Here is a 21,749-nt window from a genome sequence, read left to right as displayed (position 1 = left end):
CTGATTGCATGCGGGTTGATACCCCAGGTCCCGCCTCTGAGAAAAAGGTATCGGACGGGTCTGATGCTCTTTGGGTGGATGACACCTAAATGAACATCGGTACAAAGTCCCAATTTATTTCTAATATCAGAGATCAGATCTCTACTCTTGCCTGATGTGTCTAAAACAAAAAGGGGGAACTGTAGAGAGCTGCGGAATGCTGTGCCTTAAAGATGGAGCTGGTTTCTGCCTTCCACCTTCCCGATGGTGAGTGCTCTCTGTCACGAACAATTCCACATTTGGCTAAGGCTGAGGATCTGGCTTGCTTCCATGTATGTGAACCTATCTGCATTGCCCACGTGGCACGCCTGGGTTAGCTACCCAGAGGCTATTTAAGCTGTGGGCTGGCTTTCCCCAGGGTCAGATGATTGTTCAAGGTTCCTGAATAAACTGCATTGAAAAAAAAAAAAAAAGATCACCCTGAGCGAGGTAACCAAGAACCAGAAAGACACTCATGATATATACTCATTTATAAGTGGATATTAGCTATATAATATAGGATAAACATACTAAAATCTAGAGATCTAAAGAAGCTAAACAGTAAGGGAAGACCCTCGGGAGAATGCTTAAATCTCATTCATAAGGCAAACAGGATAGACACCAGAAGTGGTGAAAGAGGGGGAATAGGATGGGAGCTGACCATAGATGTCCTCTGAAAGGCTCCATTCAGTAGGGGACTGAAGCAGATGCACAGACCCACAGTCAAACTTTGGGCAGAATGCAGGGAGTCTTATGGAAGAAGGGGGATATAGAAGGACCTGGAGGAGCGCCACAAGGAGACCAACAAAGCCAAAAAATCTAGGCCCAGGGGTCCAGCAGAGACTGATGCATCAACCAAGGAATAACTTTAAACTCATAGAAAAGGTGGGCAAGAACGGAACAGGGAAACCCTCTTATTCCCTCTCTTCACCACCTCTGGTAAACACTTAGCTGATTGTTTTAACAACAGCATGTACTCACACTCTCTCTAATACATACATATGTACATATTTTTCTTCTGAACAGTTTCAATGAGTGTTTTAATATGCCATGACCTTATCTTCAGATACCTCAATGTACCTTTCCTAAGAATAAGGATGCCTTTTAACCATAATACACTTAACAATTTTATTAAGTTGAAGAGTGATACAATGCTTTGATCTAATTCCATCTCTTTCTCTTTTTTTTCTTTCATTTGACCCAATAACATCCTTTATACTTTTCTCTCTCTAGAGATGGGTCCAGCTAGTGTCAGACCTTGCTGTGTTGTGTTTTTTTTTTAGTTTTCATGAATCTGGAACATTTCTGTACTTTTTTTTTTTGTCTTTGAAGATGTTGACATGTTTTGTTTTTTAGAAGTTAAGACAACTTCTTCCTTAAAGAATGCTCTTCATTTTGGGTTTGTCTGATGTTTCTGCGTGGTTAGATGCAGGTTATGCATTCCAGGCCTAACCTTGGAGGCACATCTGGAGGCAGCGTCTTCTGTCTCTCGTTGTGATGCTAGTTTTGATCATCCACCTTTAAGAAAACTCTTGCAGACCACGTGCACGATCTGTTCCTCATCAACATCCCCTCAGCCACCAGGGCTGCCTCTCGCTTGAACCAGTCTTTGCCCCAGTGGTTGCAAAATGACGATTTCCAACTCCAAACACTCCCACAGATACAACCGGCATTTGGCATCATCCTCGGTGTTCTGCTTCTGGGATAAAAGCAACATTCCTCATAGAATTTGGGAAAAACAGATTCCCATGATGTTCACATTTGGACTCTATTTTTGCACATTGCTATGGGATGTTTTACTCTTTTATCTGACAGCCTACAAAAATAAGGTACTCTAGAAAACCTCCCAACCTTCAAAAATGCTGCTTTATTTAACTATTGGGAAATAGACAAGGCTGGTAAATGAAATCTTCAGCTCTTACTAAATAAACAAGCAATAAACAACAGGCAAACACGTGACTGTTACGGAAAGATGGAGTGGTTCTTTGGAGAAGGTCTTTCTAGGTGTTGGATCATACTTTTCCTTCTAAAAGAGCAAAGTTTGAGTGTGTGTATGTGTTTTGTATGTATTGTATATATGTATTGTATATATATGTGTATTATGTGTATGTGTGTGTTATTTATGTGTGTTGTATCTTTATGCATGTATGTTTTGTATGTCTGAATGTCATATATGTGTTTGTTCATGTGTATTGTATAAGTGACTATTGTATGTGTGTATTGTATATATGTATGTATGAGTATATATTGCATATATTTATAAGCTTGTATATATTGTATATGTGTGTATTGTGTGTATGTGTATACATTGCATGCATGTGTGTATTGTGTGTATGCATGTGCATTTTGTGTGAGTGTATGCATGAGTATTGTGTGTGCATGTATATGTACTGCCTGCATGTGTGTGTATTGTGTGTATGTGTATTTTGTGTGTGTATATATGTGTATTTTGTGTGTATGTATGTGAATTTTGTGTGTATGTATGTGTATATATGTGTGTGCACTCTAAGTATGTGTGTGTCTCCACACCATAGATATCACGTGTCTGGACTCTGGTCACGTCCTGCTCTTGGCTGCTGGCAGTGGCATGGGGTAGAAGGTCAGTGTCTGTCATGTAAAATAGCAGAGCGATTAGACAGTGAGACTGTTAATTAAATGCTGACTGCAGCAGGGGCGCCTTCCTCCTGATAAGTGGTGTGGAGGCAGCTGAAATTGTGAAAAGCTGAAAGAAAACCATGTGGAATATTTGTTGGTATTAACAATCTCTAATGCCCTAAAGAAAGAGCCAAGTGTCAGCCCCACACAGGACTTTAATCTCACAGGAGACATGGATTGGGTTCTAGTTTAGCTGTTGAGCAAGTGTCAGGATTAGACTAGTCAGTAAGTGACTACCAGTAAAGGTGGTGAGGAGGTGTTTGTATTTCTTTAAATCTTGCTCTTAAACACGGCAGCCATTTTTTATTTATAATATTTTAGAGGAATTGTTAGGCTTTTTTTTTTTTTTTTTAGAGCTTATTTTCATAGAAAAAGCAGAGGAGCATGAATGAGTATCTCCCGTGAAGGCCTCTGTTCCAGTCCGTGGTCACAGATAGACCGTGAGCAGCCAGCTGAAATTACAGTCATGATTACAAGTAGGAGGATTCCGTATGCGCAAACTCTACCATCCAAACCTGCAGACGATGGCAGACAATCATCTTGGAGGAACGAGAGGTGCCAGGAGCTCACAGGGTCAGGAGCCCTGCCCTGCACCCTTTAAAGACAGGTGAGGCTCTGAAGCCAGGGAGACTTCAGGCTAGTTGAAATCTAGTCAGGCCTTGGAAAAAAACAACCTTTTCTCCCTCTTTGCCTTTTAATCACATCACTGGGTCATTTCCTATCATTCTCTTGCCCTTTCCTGCCTTGTTTTGGTTTTGACTGCACCATGCATTCTTAACTGTTTAGGACTCTCTGCTAGAAACATTGGAAAAATGTAGAGAAATGGAAGAAATGCCTTAGAAATTGCAAATCTACAATGAATGGACAGAGGCAAACACCATTTCAAAAACAGAATTATCTGGAGGAAAGGCTGGAGAGATGAAAAAGAGGGTGATGACATTGTGAGTCTGGTTTTAGATCCAATTTTCCATGGCCATGCTCTGTGACCTTGGGACTGTTACCTAAATTCCACAAAGAGCAGCTTCTGTTAGTCCTCGTGGTCAGACCTTTTGCATGCTAGCCAAGTGCTCCACAGTGAGCTACATCCCAAGCCTCAGGTTTTGTCATTCTTATCACAGAGTTAAAAATAATTACCTCTGTGTGCTATGAGGAGTACATTTAATAATTTACAGTTAATAATTTATATGAATTTCTTGATACAGAGTGTGAAACACAGTAAGCATTAAATAAGAGATGGCAAGTGTTTATAGCTGTTTGTCATTGTCGTACCTACTTTATTGTGCTAGATACTGAAATCCTTATGCAGTCTTTGTCCATACTTCATAATTCTCTTTTGTACTACCACTCATTCATCCCTCCATCCTCGTGTTCATCCCTTCATTTCTGCATCCTACATTCGCCATGAATATCCATGCACCAGGCTCCATCCAAGCCTGTACCCATTTTCTTTGTCAGAGTCTGACCTTTACTCTTGCTATGATGGCTGAATGAAATGATCTTTCTGGGCTTCACTTTCATTCATGGAGGCTCAGCGGAGGCCCATTTTTTCATGGTGATTTCTGCCCACTTTGGAGTCTCTCTCTTTCTGAGTTCCTATTATAAACTGTTGGTGTCATGGAGTTTTAGTGGTGGATTACATAGATAAGAACTTCCTTCGAGGATGGAAGTGCCCTATAAATATGTTGTCAAGTACAGTAACTAGTAGCTGCATGTGCCTATTGACTATTTGAAATGTAGCTTTTTTTTGATTAAAACGGAATTTAAATGTAATTTAATCTGAATGGATTAAGCCTTAGCCCAGTGGACCGACCATTCATGAGGTAATTATTATGTGTTTTCATTGATTTCCTCAGGCCAACACTCCTCTTCCCCTGCCTGTAGGAAAATCAAGAAAAGACAAAATGGAAGGACAGTGCTCAATTAGGAGGGCTGTTTGTGAGATACATTGACATCAGGGTTAGTTGGAGCTGGTCTGGATGTTTATTTCTTGAACATGCAGTCCTGCAGAAGGATAGGTACCTTTCAGGAAGAGTTACATGAGCTTTGCACTGCTGAGCTAGGAGGCTTTGCACTCTTACCTATGGGCAAGGCCTCTTTTGGAGGCCCTTGAGTCACTGTGGCTGACCTATGGGCATGTCTCTTAGAGGGACGAATCTTTGAAACCAGTGAAGCAGCATTCTGTGTGGACTGGATCAGGCTGCTGCTGTCTCTTCTGATTTTCACCTTGTGACTCTGCCGTGGCTCCTTATTTGACCTTCAGCTGTACTTTGAGGTCTCCCTTTGCTGGCTTGTGTTGATTCCCTAGTGTTTCCTTAGTGTTTCTGGAGTGGTTTGGAGATAATAGACTCCTCAAGAAGCTGAAGACACTCTTCAGGAAGAATTGTAGGAGCCAGAGGGTTTGAGGACACTAAGAGAACATGGCCCACAGACTCAAGTAAGCAGGGCTCATAGGGGCTCATGGACTTGCATGGGTCTGTGCTAGGTTCTCTGCATGTATGTTATGGTTGTTTGCTTGGTGTTTTTGTGGGACTCCTAACAGTGAGAGTGGATGTGTCTCTGACTCTTTCGCCTGCTCTTGGGACCCTTTTTCTCCTACTGGGTTGCCTCACCCAGCCTTGATACTAGGGTTTGTGCCTGATCTTATTGTAACTCGTTATGCCATGCTGGGTTGATATCCCTGGGAAGCCTGTTCTTTTCTGAAGAGAAATGGAGGAGGAATAGATCTGGGAGAGAGGGGAGGTGTAGAGACAACTGGAGGAGTGGAGGAAGGAAACTGTGGTTGTCACGTATTGTATGAGATAATAAATTAAAAAAAAAAAGGAAAGAAAAAAAGAAAGAAAAGAAAAATGCAGATGGCCATGTTCTTATGGAGTTTTACATGCAAACTTTTATAAGGTCGTAGATCTCTTGAAGGCCAGGCTGATATCTGAAAACCCTGGCTAAGAACACTTTCTTGGTCTGGAGAGATGGCTCAGTGGTTAAGAGCAAGTGCTGCTCTGGTAGAAGATCAGAGTTAGATTCCTATATTGGGAAGCTTATAACCACCTGTAACTCCAGCTTCAGGGGATCCGATGCTTTCTTACGGTCTCTGAGTGTACACACACACACACACACACACACACACACACACACCTCTGATTAAAAATAGAATACAATTTAAAAGTAAAAAAAAAAAAAAAAAAAGCAAATCACTTTTAGTGTGACCTTGGAAGTTTCCATGTGAGTCCTTGCTCTCTCAGCACCAGCTCAGCTCTAACTAATTTTGTATTCACTGACTAGCATTTTGTTGACTGGTTCAGGGCTCCAGTTACCTTAATAACAGGAACCAATGCTCTAAATAGCTACAAGAGTGCTTCAGACACTATAAATAATCTACCCCTGTTGGGTAGGTTATTAGATTGGCATTCTGGCTCACAAATCTTCTACCTCGTACAAAAGAGGTTTCAGAGTTTAGCTATGTCTAGGTGGAGCTGTGAAATTCATGAAATAGCAGCACTGTGTGCCAGAACCCTGACTGAGTGCACCCTCCTCCCTCACCTCTAGCTAATTAGGGTTATCTGGCCAGTGACCTGCCATGTTGTGCCACACATATCCTCAACTGAACTTTGCGCTTGCGTTTTTTTTTTTTAAAGCTCATTTGGATTTTTCTCCCTGCTAGTACAACCCCTTTTATCCCATGGACTACAAGTTAAGAGTTGGAAGAATGTGGAGACCGTTTGCCGCAGAGAGAAGCAGCTGGCCTGAGTCTCAGGGTTAGAGGGTGATGGGGCAGAGCTAGAAGCCAGCTGACTTCTAGTTTAGTCTCTTTCAGTTCTGAGGTTGATTTGTCCTTGAGTTTTGGGTAAGACAAGTTCGAAGATTTAGCCTGTAGCATAATGTGGAGGAAGACCTCATTTTATGCCTTATATATATTCTTGCAAATTTGATAATAAAGTGAATTTCAGTAAATTATATATCTTCTCATGTTTTTCAAAGATTAGAGCTGTATTTTGTCCATAAAAGCTTTCAGCCTTGGTATACACTAGGACATAATAGAAAAACTACACGCTTAAGGGGAAAAGGATTTTCTGATGAAATATTAAAATAATGGTCTGAATAAACCAACGAATATTAAAGCATGAGACAAGAATCTTTTGTCTAGAGGAAGACAAAGCTAGCCTTTTTCTTTAAATGCAACATATATACCTAAAACTATTTGTAGGTAAATATCTATTTTGAAAAGCTCAAACTTCTTTTTCTTGCTTATCTTCCATTTTCAATGATGAGCTTCCATTTTCCGTGACTCTCTTTTATCGTCAGTATTAATTATTTATTTAACTACCTGGGTTAGCTTGCTACAGTGTTTGCTCAGTGGCTTGTGTAAATTCTCCATAACTGAAAATCAGCTTTCCTAAGAGCATTATTAAGATTATTTCTGTAAGTATGGCTTTCTCTATAGTGAAGCTTTTGCAATCAGGATAGATAAACAAAGGAGCTATTTGAGATTTCATTAGACATAAGATGCCATATCTTATAATTTAATTAGAAGCCTGCAAGGTACTGTAAGATGACAGGGAGTTTTCCTTCTTTCCTTCCTCCCTTCCTCCCTTCCTCCCTTCCTCCCTTCCTCCCTTCCTCCCTTCCTCCCTTCCTCCCTTCCTCCCTTCGACTGGATCTTGCTGTGTAGATGAGGAGGGCCAAGAGCAGAGCACACTTGACCTAGCTAAATTTAGGATGAATTTTTTATTTTGGGGATTTATTAGCTTATGAAGAATTAGGTTTTATTATAATATTTAAAATATTTTTACCTTTCCCCCACCAACGCCTTTCGCTCACTTTCTCTCTCCTTCTCTTGTGCTTTCCCATGCCCAGTAGCCTCCTTTCTACTTTTGTACTTTCACTACAGCCACCCTTTCTCAACATGCCTTGTTTCCCTCTGGTAGTCTCCTATCTAGTTTCACAATCTATACCCACTCTCCCAAACCCTAGTCAACACACACACAAACATTAAAGTTAGGATCCGAACAGAAGAGAGAACATGTGATTTTTTTTTTCTTTCAGAGTCTTGATCTCCTCACTGACTATATAATTCTTTACAACTTTATCAGTTTTCTTTAACATTTATTTAAAAAAAAATTAGTAATTTAAATGTGTGTGTGTCTGTGTGAGTATGTATGTGTCTCTCTGTGTGTGTGTATGTGTGTGTGTGTGTATGTATGCTGGTGCCCTCAGAGTCCAGAAGACCCTCTGGAGCTACAGGTGGTTATAAGCTGCCCAACATGGGTGCTGGGCCCTGAATTTGGGTCCACTGCAAAACCGGTGTGAGTGTTTGACTACTGAGCCATCTCCCCAGCCTTATAATTTCATTTCTCTCAACAGCTGATTAAAATTCCATTGTGTGTGTATATGCCACGTTTTTATTATCCACTCATCTGTTGGTGGGCATTTAGGCTGGCTCCATTTTCTTGCTATTATGAATAAGCAGCAATAAACAAGGATGTGTAAATATCTCTGTGGTAGGTTACAGAGTCCTTTGGGTACATGCCAGGAATGGGATAGCTGTGTCCTATGGTACTTCTATTTTTACTTCTTGCACGTGATACTGAGTCTTACATAGGAGACCCAATGTCACCTGCCTTTCCTTCATTATTTGCCATGATCATTTTTCCTCTGGCCAGCAAGATCAAGGTGACAGTCTCGGCCTAATCCCAAGACCAACGCATTGTATCGTATAGATTATTTCAGGAGGAAAGATGAGCTTGAACAAATGAGCTTCCGAGGCAGCCTTCAAACTTCATGTTACTTAATAATTTTAGCCCACTTCCTCAGTAAACCTGCAGCCACAGTAGGTACCGAACAGGTAGCAAATGGATGGGCTTGAAGCTCAGCTTCTATTGTTTTCCTTGCTAGTTCTCTGGAAAAGGAGCTGATGAGCAGCAAAATGACCGGTCATGAGATTGTGGAAGAGATGAGAGGGCCTGCCTGGGGAGCTGGCTCTGAAATCATCACTTAATTGGCTCTCGAATTAGCACAAGGTGCCCCACAGTTGTGTGGCGCTGTCTGAGATTTCCGGGTTCCAACACTGCTGGGGAATCAATCAGGAAGGGAGAAAAGGGCGTTGCAGTGGGCACGGCGCTCGCTTCGTCCACCGGGTTGGAGAGGTGGCCCCAGAGAAGGTTCTTTATGGGAAACATTTGAAAACAAATGTTGATTGGCAAACTGTAACAAACCTGTGAGTGTTTACCGTACAGATGCCAACACTGTTTAACCCAATAGCAAGCTGTTGTCTAAGCATCTTTCAGAGGGTAATTAAAAGGCTCCTGGATGCTCTGAAACCAATTATATTAAAATTTTATTTGTAGGGGATGCTCGAGACTTGAGATAAAAAGCTCACACACCAAAAAAAGACACAAACTGAATTCATGACCCAAACCAAAGTCATCTTCCTGCCGCGGGCAACAGAGATGCCTCCAGGAGGAGGAGGAGGAGGTCTCAGCTCAAGACTAGGGCTTGATTATAAAGGTGGAGACCTCAAATCAGCTTTCCATTCCTCAACCCCACTGCTACTTTAATGAGGGGGAAGAAAAAAGTTCCCTGCTGTAAATCAGTAAGTAGAAATCCTTGCTGAGAGGAGTTGGAAGGTTTTTTTTTTTTTTGGAGAGTTCTCGGGCGTTGCGAATGGTCCCCGCTTGTGTTGCTTGCTAGATCCAGATGTGTCTCGTGGGAGGGGTTCAGGACAGATGCATCGACAGATTCCCGAGATCGCTCTCAGACTGTCTCCCACAGGTCCTGTGACCGCAGGCAGATCGCTGTCCTGTTCTGAGCACCAGCTGCTTGGGATCTGTAAAGAGAAAGGGAGGTCTCAAGCTGAAAAACAGGTCAGTCCCGCAGGGGCTATCGTTTGAGAAAATGCTTCCTCACGGGACAACACTGTCGATTGGCAAAAAACTGCCCAGTCCTTACAGATCTCTCTGCAATCCAGTTCTCTGACTGGAGTCGCGGGGAGTCTGTGGAATAAACCCGGGAGAGCAAGGTGACCGTCACTTTTCAGAGGAGGATTCACATCACTGTTGGCCCCAGGGCTCGCTGCCACATAGCTAGAAGCACATAGGAACCTGGTGTTAGTGTTTCCCTCGGTCCCAGTGTCTTATGAGGCTCTTTGTTCTTTGACCAGGATTCAACAGTAGCTGTATTCGAAGGCATCGGAATGGGAATGATGTCATTGTTTTTAATGGGAGTTTGAAACAAAACAAAACCAACTTTTTTTTTTTTTCCCCAATATAAAGCAGTTTTGGTTTCACAGAAAAACTGTGACGAAAACTCAGAGGAATCCTAGACTTCCCCTCCCCTGCCCCCAAGTACCCTTTTCGTCAGCAACATCCCTCCCATGGCACATTTCTTGAAATAGATAAACCTACGTTGACACATTATTGTCATCTCCCAGCTCATGCTTTACACTAGGGTTCACTCTTGGTCAAATCCACAGCAGATTTACAGTGACAGGTCACCCACACCTACAGCATCCTGCAGAGCAGACACTGTTCTGTTTATCCCTTTTTCCTCCCCCACCTCACAACCCCTGACCCTTTTCACTGCCTGCCTTCTTCTGCCTTTTCTGGAATGTCATGGAGTACGCAGTCATATATTAGGTGGCTTTTGATGATTGCCTTCTTTCTCAGTAATATTTAGATCTTTCTTATCCTGCCCACATACCTCTTCTCTCTTACATGGACGTGTGTGTGGAGACCAGAAGTTGATGTCTGATGTTTCCCTCCCTATTTACTGAGGCAGGGTCTCTGAGTCCTATCTAGAGCTTGGCAGTTCAGTTGCTCAGCTTGCTTGGGGATCCCTGTCTCTGTGTCTTGAGAACTGGGATTAGAGATGGGCACCATGCCTGTCTGGCGCTTACATGGGTCCTAGGGATACAAACTCCACAGCCCTGCTGTCTGTGTGGCAAGCGCTTTCCTCACCGAGGCGTCTCTTTAGCCCTGTGTACAGAGTTCTGTGCCACGAGTCAATATATCACCCCTTTTTAGTGCAGAATGACATTCTGCTGGATATACCCGTATTTTAAAGGTCTATTCCTTTACCAAAGGGTGTGCTGGTTAGAGGTCAGTTTTTTTTTTGTTGTTGTTGTTAATTTTTATGTCGTCTTTTGTAGAATTGGCCGAGTTAAGGCATGTGAGAAGAGAGCTTGCATATGTCAGGAGAACCCATATAAAATCACAAGGTTTCCTATGAGGAGGGTGCATTGACAACCCTTCTCCACATTCCCCACCGTAGCTGCTGCCAGTGTGTGTGGTAGGAACTTTCCTGTATCTTCTTTCATAATTCATGCTTTGTAGTTTTGTAGTATACAAGCATTTTACCTCCGCGTTAGATTTCTACTTAATTATCGTGTTTCTTTTGACGATATTGTAATGGTATTTTCTTGGTTTCCTCTTCAGATAGATGATTGTTAGTACAAAGTTCGTATAATTTCTATATCTGGAGCTTCATTGAATACTATTTTTAGTTCTAATTAATGTCTTCCAGTACCTTCTCTTTCTCATTCTTCTTTTCTTTCTTAGAAGAGTCTTCGCCTGTAGTACAGGTTGGCTTTGACTTTGTGACCCTTTGGGAAAATCCCAGTGTTTTAAGTACTGGGATTATAAGCGTACACCGGCGGTGGTTGCTGCTTCATGATATAATATATATAATATATATAATATATATTGGAGTCTTTTTGTATTTAAGCTCATGTCTTTCAATATGTGCATTTTATTTCTTCTTTTCCAGTTTGGATGCTCTTTTATTTCCCTTTCTGGCCCAATTGTTGAGTCTAGACTTCTCTTACTACGTTGAATAATAGTTGAAATAGTGGACTTCCTTGCCTTGCTCCTGATCTTAGGAAAAATGCTTTTAGTCCCCCCACCCCAGCCCATGAACATTGTTGTTGGCAGTGGTTGTCTTCATATACCAACTTTTAAAATATATATATATATATATATATATATATATATATATATATATATATTTTTTTTTTTTTTTTTTGGGATGGTTTCTCTGTGCGTAGCCTTGGCTGTCCTGGAACCCATTCTGTAGATCAGGCTGGCCTTGAACTCACAGTGATCTGCCTGCCTCTGCCTCTGCTGGTCAGTGGCCCAGCTCATACATCAATGTTTGTTGTGAGGCACTTTCAGTTTCTGGTTTGTTAAGTTTTTAAAATGGAAGTATTTATGTTGAATTTTGTACTTGTCTCGTATCTGTTGAAAGATTCATGTGATTTTTCATTTGTATGATAAACGGCGTCTGCTTTCCAGGGATAAATCCCACTTGGTAACAGTGTATGCTCCTAGTAGTGTGCTATTGGCTTTGGTTTATTAGCATTTTGTTGGAGATTTTTTTTTTTGCATCTATATTTATTAGGAATTTTAATGGATACCCTTTAAAATTTTTAAAGAATTTTTTTTTTAGGTTTGATGACAAAGCAGTAGGCGTCATCATGACAACTTTATACATCTGTGTCATTACGCTCTTAAAAATTTCACCTCTGCCATTGCCCTTTCCTAGTCTCTCTCCCTTGATATAGGTGGTTCCCTTTCTTTTCTCAATCACACATTTTGTGCTCTCTTGCTACTTATATCCAATTATCACCTCTATTTCTTCTTCTCTTAATATCTCCTTTCCAGTGTTGGGATCCCCACATCCATAAATACACATGCAAATAAAATTTCGGATAGCACGTATGCAAAAAAACATTCAGTATTTGTTTTTCTGAGTATGACTTACACACTTACCATAGTGATTTCTGTGGCTGCATACATTCCACTGTGTGTATTAGCACACTTTCTTTATCCACCATCTGTTGATGGACACCCAGACGATTCTATTTCCTGGCTATTGCGACTAGTCCAGCAATAGACACAGTGCAAATATCTCTGTAGTATGTTGCTGTAGAGTCTTTAGACATACATTCCAAAGTGGTGTAACTGGGCCCTTTGCTAGCTATATTTTCAGTCTTTCGAGGGTCCTCCAGACCAGTTTTCGTATTAACCATGCAGGTTTATATTCTTACCGGCAGTGAGTAGGGATCATCCTTTCTCTAGCGGCACTTCTTGCTGTTGGCTTTCTTGATGATAGTGATTCTGACTGGGGAGGGATGGAATCTCTTAACAGTCTTTATATGCATCCCACAAAAGCTAAGAACATCACATACTTTTCCAAGTATGTATTGTCATTTGTATTCCTCCTTTCAAGAACTATTTACTCAGTTTTTTTTAGCCCATTTATTGATCAGATTTTTTTTTGTGCATGCCTCAACTTTGTAGTTTTTTTTTTTTTTGTGTGTGTATGTGTGTGTAAATATTGGATATCACACACCTTCTGGTGTATACTTTGAAAAGATTTTCTTCATTCTATAAGCTGTCTTCATTCTGGTAGTTTCTTTCACTGTGCAGAAGTATTTTAGTTTCATTAATGGCATTTGTCAATTTTCAGGAATTTCTGGTGCTGTGGGAGCTTTGATTATGCCTGAATATTGAATTGGTTTCCATACGTTTTCCTTTAACATTTTCAAAGTTTCAACTCTAGCATTAAAATCTTTGGTCTGTTTTAACCTTTTTTTTTTTTTTTTTTCAGGGTGAGAGATACAGATCTCATTTCATTCATCTAAATTTGTTTTAGAGGCCATCTTTTCTTCAATGTCTGTTTTTGACAGCTTTGTCAAAAATTTGGTTGCTGTGTGGGTTTATTTCTGGCTCCTCCATTCTGTTTCATTGGCCTGCAGGTCTGTTTTCATACTAGTACCACGCTGTTTTTGTTATTATAATTCTGTAATATAATTTGAGATTATTATAAATTTGGGTATTATGATAATTCTACAGTTGCTCTCTGCTATGAACTGCTTTGGCTCTCTAGAGTCTTTTGTGCTTCTACATGAATTTTAGGATTCTTCTTAGGGTTCTCTGAAGAATGTCATTGGGATTTTGATGGGGATTACCATTGGATTGGCCAGCTCTTTCTGTAATTTAACCATTTTTTTAGAAACAATGTTAATCATACCAATCTACAAAGATGGAAGGCATTTATATTCTGGTTCCTTCTTCAGTTCTTGTTCTCTACTACTGCCTCTTTGGGACTAACCTCATGAGGGAGTGTCACAGCTGAGCTGGCTCCCTGATTTGTGGATGTTTCTTGATTTTTGGCTTCTAAGCTGCTTCAGTTTTAGGCAAGGGGTTGCCTCTCAGGATGGCACTCACCTGTCCTCCAAGTCATACAGCTTGACATATAGTGCTGGAGGAGACAGTGTCTCATAAAAGCCCAAACTGGATTTGGCATTCATTAGGTTCGTGGGCTGGTCCTGAGAATAAGATTGTCTGGTTTTCCCCTTAGAAGCAATTCGTTTCCTCTCCCACCCTCTTTCTCTAGCATTCTTTCATTTCTTGGATTTCTTTCTGTGGATGCTTTTCCTCTGTTTCTCTCTTTGGAATAGAGTCTCCTTTTTTTTTTTTTTTTTTTTTTTTTTTTTTTCTTATTCTGGCTCTTCTATTTTACCAGCTCACATACAGGCAGCCTCTATCTGCCATCTACTCAGAAGTCAGCTGTGGTCTTTGTCAGCCTTTTGTAACAGGGTCATGCTGACCTTATAGAATGAGTTTGTAACAGTTTTATTTTTTATTTTTTCTCTTGAGTTTCTTTTAGGCTATCCAGTTTGATGCCATTTAATTGGTTATAGTGTTATTCTTTTATGAGCCTATTTACTTCAGGTGTAATGTTTTTTTTGGGAGGACTTTATTTGCTTTTCTTTTCCTTAGTTTAGTTAAATATTTGTCAGTTTTGTTTATCTTTCCATAAAACCTTTAAGTTCACAGTTCTTTTTCTATTTTTTGGTCAGTTTCTGCCTATAATTTTTTTTCTGCTGACTTTAGGCTTAGTTTGCTCTTCTCTCTCTTTTTCCTGAAGTGCGTTGTTACTTGGTTGCTTGAGTCTATGTGCAAGTGAGAGAGAGAGAGAGAGAGAGAGAGAGAGAGCGCAAGCACGTTGCTTGTGTGTATAGGCAGTTATTGCAATAAACTTTTTATTACTGCTCTTGTTATACCCCTGGTTTTTAATGATGTGTTTTCATTTTCATTGGTCTCCATGTATTTTCTGATTTCATTTTTTATCTCTCCTTTGAGCCACATGGTTGTTCTTGAATGTGTTGTTTAATTCACGCTTGTTTATAAAATTTCCGGTTTTCCTATGGCTCTTGGTTTCCAGTTTCACTCTGTTGTGGTCAGTAAAGATACTCGGAATGATCTCCATCTTGTGTAACACTTGTTTTGTGACCTAATACATGGTCTGTTCCGAAGTGTGTTTGGTGAGGAAGTCAGGGGAATGAGTATTCTGCTGCTGTTTGGCGGAATGTGGTAAGTTCACTGTCTACAGGGCTGTTGAGGTCCTCTGCGTTCTTTCTTTCTTGTTCTCCAAAGGATGTTATAACCATTATTGAAATGGGGTGCTGAAGTATCTTCCTGTTATTATTATTTTGCTGCTCATCCTTCATTCAGTTCCATCAATGCATGCTTTGTGTTTTTATTCCCTATGTTGGTGTGAATGACAACTGATACATATTCAAGGTAGAAGATGTATCATTACAGAATTTTGTTGTCTCTTGTGACAGTTTTGGTTTGAACTTTGTTTTGCTTTGAGGTAAGTATAGTTACCCCTACTTTTCTTCTGGTTACCATTATGTGGAATATCTATTCTCATCCTGTTACTTTCAGTCTATGTCTGTCTGTCTTTCCTGTTCTTTCTTTCCTTCTTTCTTTCTTTCTTTCTTTCTTTCTTTCTTTCTTTCTTTCTTTCTTTCTTTCCTTCCTTCCTTCCTTCCTTCCTTCCTTCCTTCCTTCCTTCCTTCCTTCCTTCCTTTCTTTCTTTCTCCTTCCTTCCTTCCTTCCTTCCTTCCTTCCTTCCTTCCTTTCTTTCTCCTTCCTTCCTTCCTTCCTTCCTTCCTTCCTTCCTTCCTTCCCTCTATCTCTGTTTCTCTCTGTCTCTCTCTCCTCCTCCTCCTTCAGATTTTTGTTTGTTTGTTTGTTTGCTTTTGAGAAAAGGTTGCTCTGTGTCGCCTTGGCTGTGCTGGACTCGCTTTGTAGACAAGGCTATCTTCAAACTCAGAGATCTGCCTGCCTCTGCCTCCCATGTTGCTGGGATTGCAGGCATGTGCCACCATGCCTAGCTGCCTATGTGCTTCTTTAAAGCAAAAAAAAAAAAAAAAAAAAAAAAAAATGAGTTTTCCACAGACAATGTGTGGTTTTACATAATGTTTCTTTTACATTATATTCAGCTACTTTATGTCTCCCCCACCCCCAACCTCAACTTTATTTGTAGGAACAGCGCAAGACAGCAGTCATCTTAAAACAGTGTGTAGGTGTGTCACACCAGTCCATCTGTCTTCACCTTCACAGGGTCCTGGGTACCTTTGGGAGCCTGAGCTGGAGCAGGAGTCTGGGCCTGAGTTGGAGCCTCAGCCTTGGATAATGGTTGTCTGAATGTGTGACCCCTGGACATGTAGCTAAGAACCTGCTTCCCAAGGTTAGGGTGGACAGGGCAGTGAAAGCCATCAGCAGAGTTCAACAGTTAGACCCTTTGGCATCTTGGGCTTAAGGGCCTTAGGCTTCAGAAGGGCCTCAATGGCCTCTGCACAAGCACTCGTTGTCTTTGCGCTGTTCGCCTGCATTTGCTTCAGACTTTTCTTTTTTTTTTTAATTTTTATTGTTAGTTACATTTTGTTAACTCTGTATCCCAGCTGTATCCCACTCCCTTATTCCCTCCCAATCCCACCCTCCCTCCCTCGTCTCCTCCCTGCCCCTTTCCAAGTCCACTGATTGGGGAGGACCTCCTCCCTTTTCATTGCTTCAGACCTTTCTTGTGCCTCTTGGCAAAGTGCATGTTCCTCAGGGTCAGTCTCCTTATGAGATTTATTGGTGTGATTGAGATATCTTGATGTTATTTCTGTGTCATTTTTGGGACTAGCTATGTATATTTGTATATATATATGTATATGTATATGCTATATGTATGTGTGGGATATATGTATACACCACATATATTTGAGGATGTATATGAGTATATATACACACCATGCCACACACACATATATATGGGAGTATATATATATATATATATATACACACACATGCACATACGTATATATGTGTGTGTGACATGGTGTGTATATATACATACATCTGATATAAATATCAAATGCATATATATATCTATATATCTATATCTATATATCTCGTAGTCTCATACACAGCTAATACCAAAATGGAAATGACCTCAATATATGGTATCATATATATGTCTATATAATTTTGTTATATGTGTGTGGGTGTTTTGCCTGCATGTATGTCTGTGTACCATGTATGTGCCTGGTGCCTGTGGAGACCAAAAGAGAGCATTGGATCCCATGATACTGGATTTACAGATGGTTGTGAGTTTCCATGTGGGCGCTGAGAATCAAAACTGGATCCTCTGTTAGAGCAGCCAGTGATCTTAACCATGTGAGTCATCTCTTTAGATCCATCTTTGGTGATCTTTATACCCATGACATATGGTTGGAAGATTGTTTAGATCCAGAACATATTGCCTAACAAAGCTACAGTGGAAAAAAGAGTTGGATAAGGGTATCCGTGGACAGGAGAGGGCCTGGAAATATTTATCCCCGCTATTTTAGGTAGGCCTGGCTGATGGATATAGAGAAATTTAAGGAAGACAAAGCTAAGCGAATGGGTGGAGGATCTGGTATATTGGAATGAATGCTCTTCCATGAGGTTAAGGTCACTGTTAGAAATAAAGACAAAGGCAGTGCCAGGCCTCTGGATGCTCATACCCCCAGTGGTCCTGGGGAGCAGATGGAAGAAAGGATGGCTGAAAGAATGAATGCATGTTGTCAGTACACACCTATGTCTCTGGGTGTGCAAAGATGCGTGAGTCAGTTATTAATATAAACAGTTGCAGTGGCGACAGTGTGTCCCAGTGATAGTCCTATTTTAAAAGCCACCTACAAAAATCTATTTCCAAATGCTATTCTAAATCCTGTGTATATCCTCCTTTGAATTCCTTTCAGGAGTCAAATCTGTTGCTTACAGTGTTTATTACTTTTAAACATATGGGACTGCATCTGATATCTGTCCACTTCTCCCTAGAGCTAGTAAACAAACTGGGACCAGAACCGCTGTGGCATCCTCACTATGCCATTGACCTTGTGCAGGCTCTCCAAGGTCAGCGATGCCAGATGGATTTTTGTCAGGATTGACTTGTTTTCTGCAATAGCCGGGTCTCCTGCCTGCTAACATTTGTAATCTTTCCTTACTATCTAGCCTGCTGCAAAATTACTAGTACAGCTTCCCCAGGCAATGACTTTGTGATTTCCGACTTTTTTATTGATCAATAAACAGTTTTAAACCAAAAAAAACAAAAAAAAAAAAAAAAAAACCCCACAGTGAGAATAGAAACTTATTTGGTACTTGTAACTACCTGCCTTGGAGAAGAAAGAAGGATTGGAGAGATAAGAGCCTCAGGCATCGGCTGCCTTCTGGATGCCAGTGCTGCTGGAGGAAAATGAAAAGACACAACCATAGGGTTAACAAGATGCGTGTCTACCCTATGCTTAATAACCTATTGCTCCCCATGGCATTAGCCCATTGTATCCATGACCTGTGGGTGCAAGCACAGTGTTCTGCAGACTACCAGAGGGCAGGCTTCAGCTGCACTGGGCACCGCTGTCCTCATAATGTTGTGCACAGCCCTTGGGATAAATAGAAAAGTGGATGGTTTGTGATTTGAACTGATCATTTCATACGGGCACATTTTGAAAGCCCAGAGAGGCTCCTCATATTTGTTGATATAATTTTTTTTAAGTCAATGAATATTTTGAGATAGGATGCAAAGAATTATGTTTTAAGTAAACTTGCATCATTTTCTGTAATGGAAGTTTTGGCTTCTTTAAAAACTCATAACTTATGTTATGTAAATGTGTTTTTGTTTTAATCCCAAGTGTGGGATTTTACTTTGGGTTCTAGTTTGTGCACAGCTGATAATTGCCTCCTGTGGGGCATGGTATTTGCCAGCTGGTAACAGCCTGCCTCATGCAGCACGGGGGCGAGGATCGTGGTCGCCTAGGACTCTGAGGGATGTAAATAGGAGGGCCCAGAAAGAGAAGGTATGATAGCTTGGGCCCAGAGATGGATGGTGTGGTGGTTTGGAGAGACATGGGAGAGATGCTTCATGATGTAGCAGCTTGGAGGAGTTTGATGGAGGAGACTTGCTGCGTTTGTTGTCGATGGAGACTGGTGTAGGCCCTGCCCCCCAAGAACCCACTGGCCCTAAACATCTGGGAGAAGTAAAGAAGTGTGCCCCCTCTCCCCACTAACCTTCTCTTTCTTTCCTAGGGGTTCAAGGGTTGGTGGGAGGGAGGTAGAGGCCTAAACACTGCAGATAAAGTAGTTTAAAAACAAGTGCAATAATCTTTCTTTCCCGATATGAATGTCAAGAAACAGTAACCTTCTGGGTTTCTTATTTCCCTTGGTGGCCTCACCTGATCAGCCACTGCTGTCTGTGTGATAGTCAGGACCAGGGTTGGAAAATTCAGTAGTGACCAGGGCAGGACCACAGGAAGAAAGAAAGGATAGCTAGTTTGTTGTCTGTCAAAACAGGAACATTCTTTGGCTCGTGTGTGTGTGTGTGTGTGTGTGTGTGTGTACCTGTATTATAGAGTGCATATGGGGGTCAGAGGACAACTTTCAGGAGCAAGTCCCTGGAGACTGTCTGTCTCTACTTTCCATCTTGCCTAAGGAGTGTTGGGATTACAAATGAGTGATACCACATCTGAGTTTTTAAGAGTTCTGGGGGGTTCTGAATTCAGGTTGTCAGGCTTGGGTGACAAGCTCTTTTACCAACTGAACCATTTTTTTTCCCCCAACCTCACCAGTCTTTTAAATGATAATAAAAAAGCACCGTTTGCTTGCTCAGCTTGTTCTTGGAGGCACTGGAATCCGAAGGAAGCATTTATTTCTGTTACTCATTGTCTGTATCAGGAGGCTGAGATCAGAGAAGGAGCCCAACTCCAGTGAGTCCTGCCTATTGCTATGCTGCCGGAACCTATCCTAAAGGAACCAGCCTCCCCACCCGCTTTGTTATCATCGCTAGTACACCCACAGGAAAGAAATGTGTCCACAGGAAAGAAACGTGGGCTTTCAAGTGGGCACTTCCTCCAGTACCTCCTCTGGCTTATTCTCTCCCCTGCAGCCCCTTCAGGCTGCCTGGCTGCTCGGGTCCTTCCTAGGACGCCGGCAAGGTGCCGGGGTGCATCCGGGTGTACGCTCACTGCCATGAGGTTACAGATAACAGTCCTACATGAGGAAGGTTGTCCAAAGCCCGTTGGCTCCATTCGTGATGCTTCCGGATTGGCAGATCTCAGTAGCAGGGAGGCATAAGGCCGCTCGCTCAGCCAACTGACGCAGTTGATGGAAACCCTGTCCTTTTCAAAATGTCCCAGTAAGCCAAAATAACTCTTCTTTCCCACATAACGTCTGAGCAGATTTATGCCCCTTTAAGAACACATGTGGTGTAAAAGGATAGAGGGGGAGAGGGCCTAAAGTTGTACATATGGTCGTAAGGTGATCCTAGCCGAATTGGCGTCTTTCTGAAGAGAGCCTGCTGGGGTATAATTAGCGCGGTGCTAGCCACCCCAACAGATCTGTATCTGAGGCAAATTGTGGCTAAGACAAAATTGGAACCAAGGCTAAATTTATCGATAACAAGATTTAAAAAAAAAAAAAAAAGGAAAAGAAGACAAATGAAGTTGAATTTTCTCTTTTGTTTATTTTAACGTCCAGAACATCTCCTTGCTGACTTATGCCCCAACTTTGGTGGATTTTTTTTTTTTTATCTTAGTTATTTTGCAGTTAATTGGATTTCCAGGTTTTGCAGCCAGTCACCACAATTGATCCCTGAAAAGATGGATTTATTGCTTAGCCAGGCAGAATTCTGACAATCTTCTGAGGATAGAAAATAAAAGAAAACAGCCTAGACAGAGAGTACTCTGGGTCATTATTGGGTCAGACCAGCAAGATATGTTACAGCTGGCAGCTTTATACTAGAACTCAGCACAAGCAATCTTCTTCCTAAATGGGAAGCACCAGAGCCCAGTGGAATATTTTGTAAGACACTGTCAGTGATTCATGTTTAGGAAGAAATGTACCTCAGGGTGACACCCTGAGACGGATGTCAAATCCCAGACAGGTTGGACCTGTGAGTAGAGAATTGACTAAACTTGGAACAGCTCACACCTTTGTTGTCTCTTGCGAGGTCAGAACTTTATTTTCCCTGGCGAGTGGCTTTCCTGGAATGCTGCACTGGCTCAGCGGGCAGAAACAATACAGAGCTAAGCCCTCAGCCGCTCTTTGCCAAGGGTTCGGGAAATTTATTAGTTGAAAAGCAGCAGAACATTGCACCCAGCTTGCAGATATCCGATATCTACCTTACCTGTCATCCGTTCACAGCTCCGTCCTTCCATCCACCCGTGTAATACTCTTTGTTTTTATTGAGCCTCTTATTGTATGCTCAGAATGTTACCTGGTGCTGGAAAGAAAGAAATGAAGAAGAAAATGGTTCCCATCCGTGTGCTGTTCGCAGTCTGTCGGGCAAGCCCACATTTGCAAGCCCAGGGGAAAAAGGTTCCGGAAGTTCCAGGAACAAATCGGGTAGATCTGACCTCATCTGGAAGCTGGAGGGATCCATTCTCAGCTGGAATTTGGAAGGCTCTGCTCCCTTCAGCTAGCCTCTCCACATTGGCAGGCTCCAGTTGAGAGGGACCCTGCTCCAAAGCCTTCCTCCTCCCCGCCTGCCTCTGTCTACCAGAACTGAGCGATGGCGAGTGGCTGCCTTGCTCTAACAGGCTCAGAATAAATGGATTTTGTTCTCCCTAGGCTGCTCTTCATTTATTTCACAGACCCAAAAGGTGAGAATGTGTAGGTCAGACTGTGTGTGGTGGGGAAGGAAGGGCATTCTAGGAGACAGACCAGCATATGCAAAGACTCTGGAACAAGAAGGTACTAAGATGTTATCTT

The 21,749-nt window shown here is 41.7% G+C and overlaps 1 long non-coding RNA gene across 1 annotated transcript in view; it reads left to right on the top strand.

The window, feature by feature from the left end:
* The window catches only part of LOC132654918 (uncharacterized), a 29,840-nt gene extending 8,320 nt beyond the window's left edge, over positions 1-21,520 (top strand). The window contains exons 2-3 of the long non-coding RNA XR_009592518.1: positions 3,028-3,280; positions 21,248-21,520. This is a non-coding gene — a long non-coding RNA (uncharacterized LOC132654918). The remainder of the gene's footprint in view (positions 1-3,027; positions 3,281-21,247) is intronic.
* The last annotated feature ends 229 nt before the right edge of the window (positions 21,521-21,749 follow it).

The sequence above is a fragment of the Meriones unguiculatus genome, chromosome 6 (assembly GCF_030254825.1).
Source record: "Meriones unguiculatus strain TT.TT164.6M chromosome 6, Bangor_MerUng_6.1, whole genome shotgun sequence".
NCBI lineage: Eukaryota > Metazoa > Chordata > Mammalia > Rodentia > Muridae > Meriones > Meriones unguiculatus.
The sequence above is the reverse complement of the archived record's forward strand: the minus strand, read 5'-3'. Positions and strand labels throughout refer to the sequence as shown.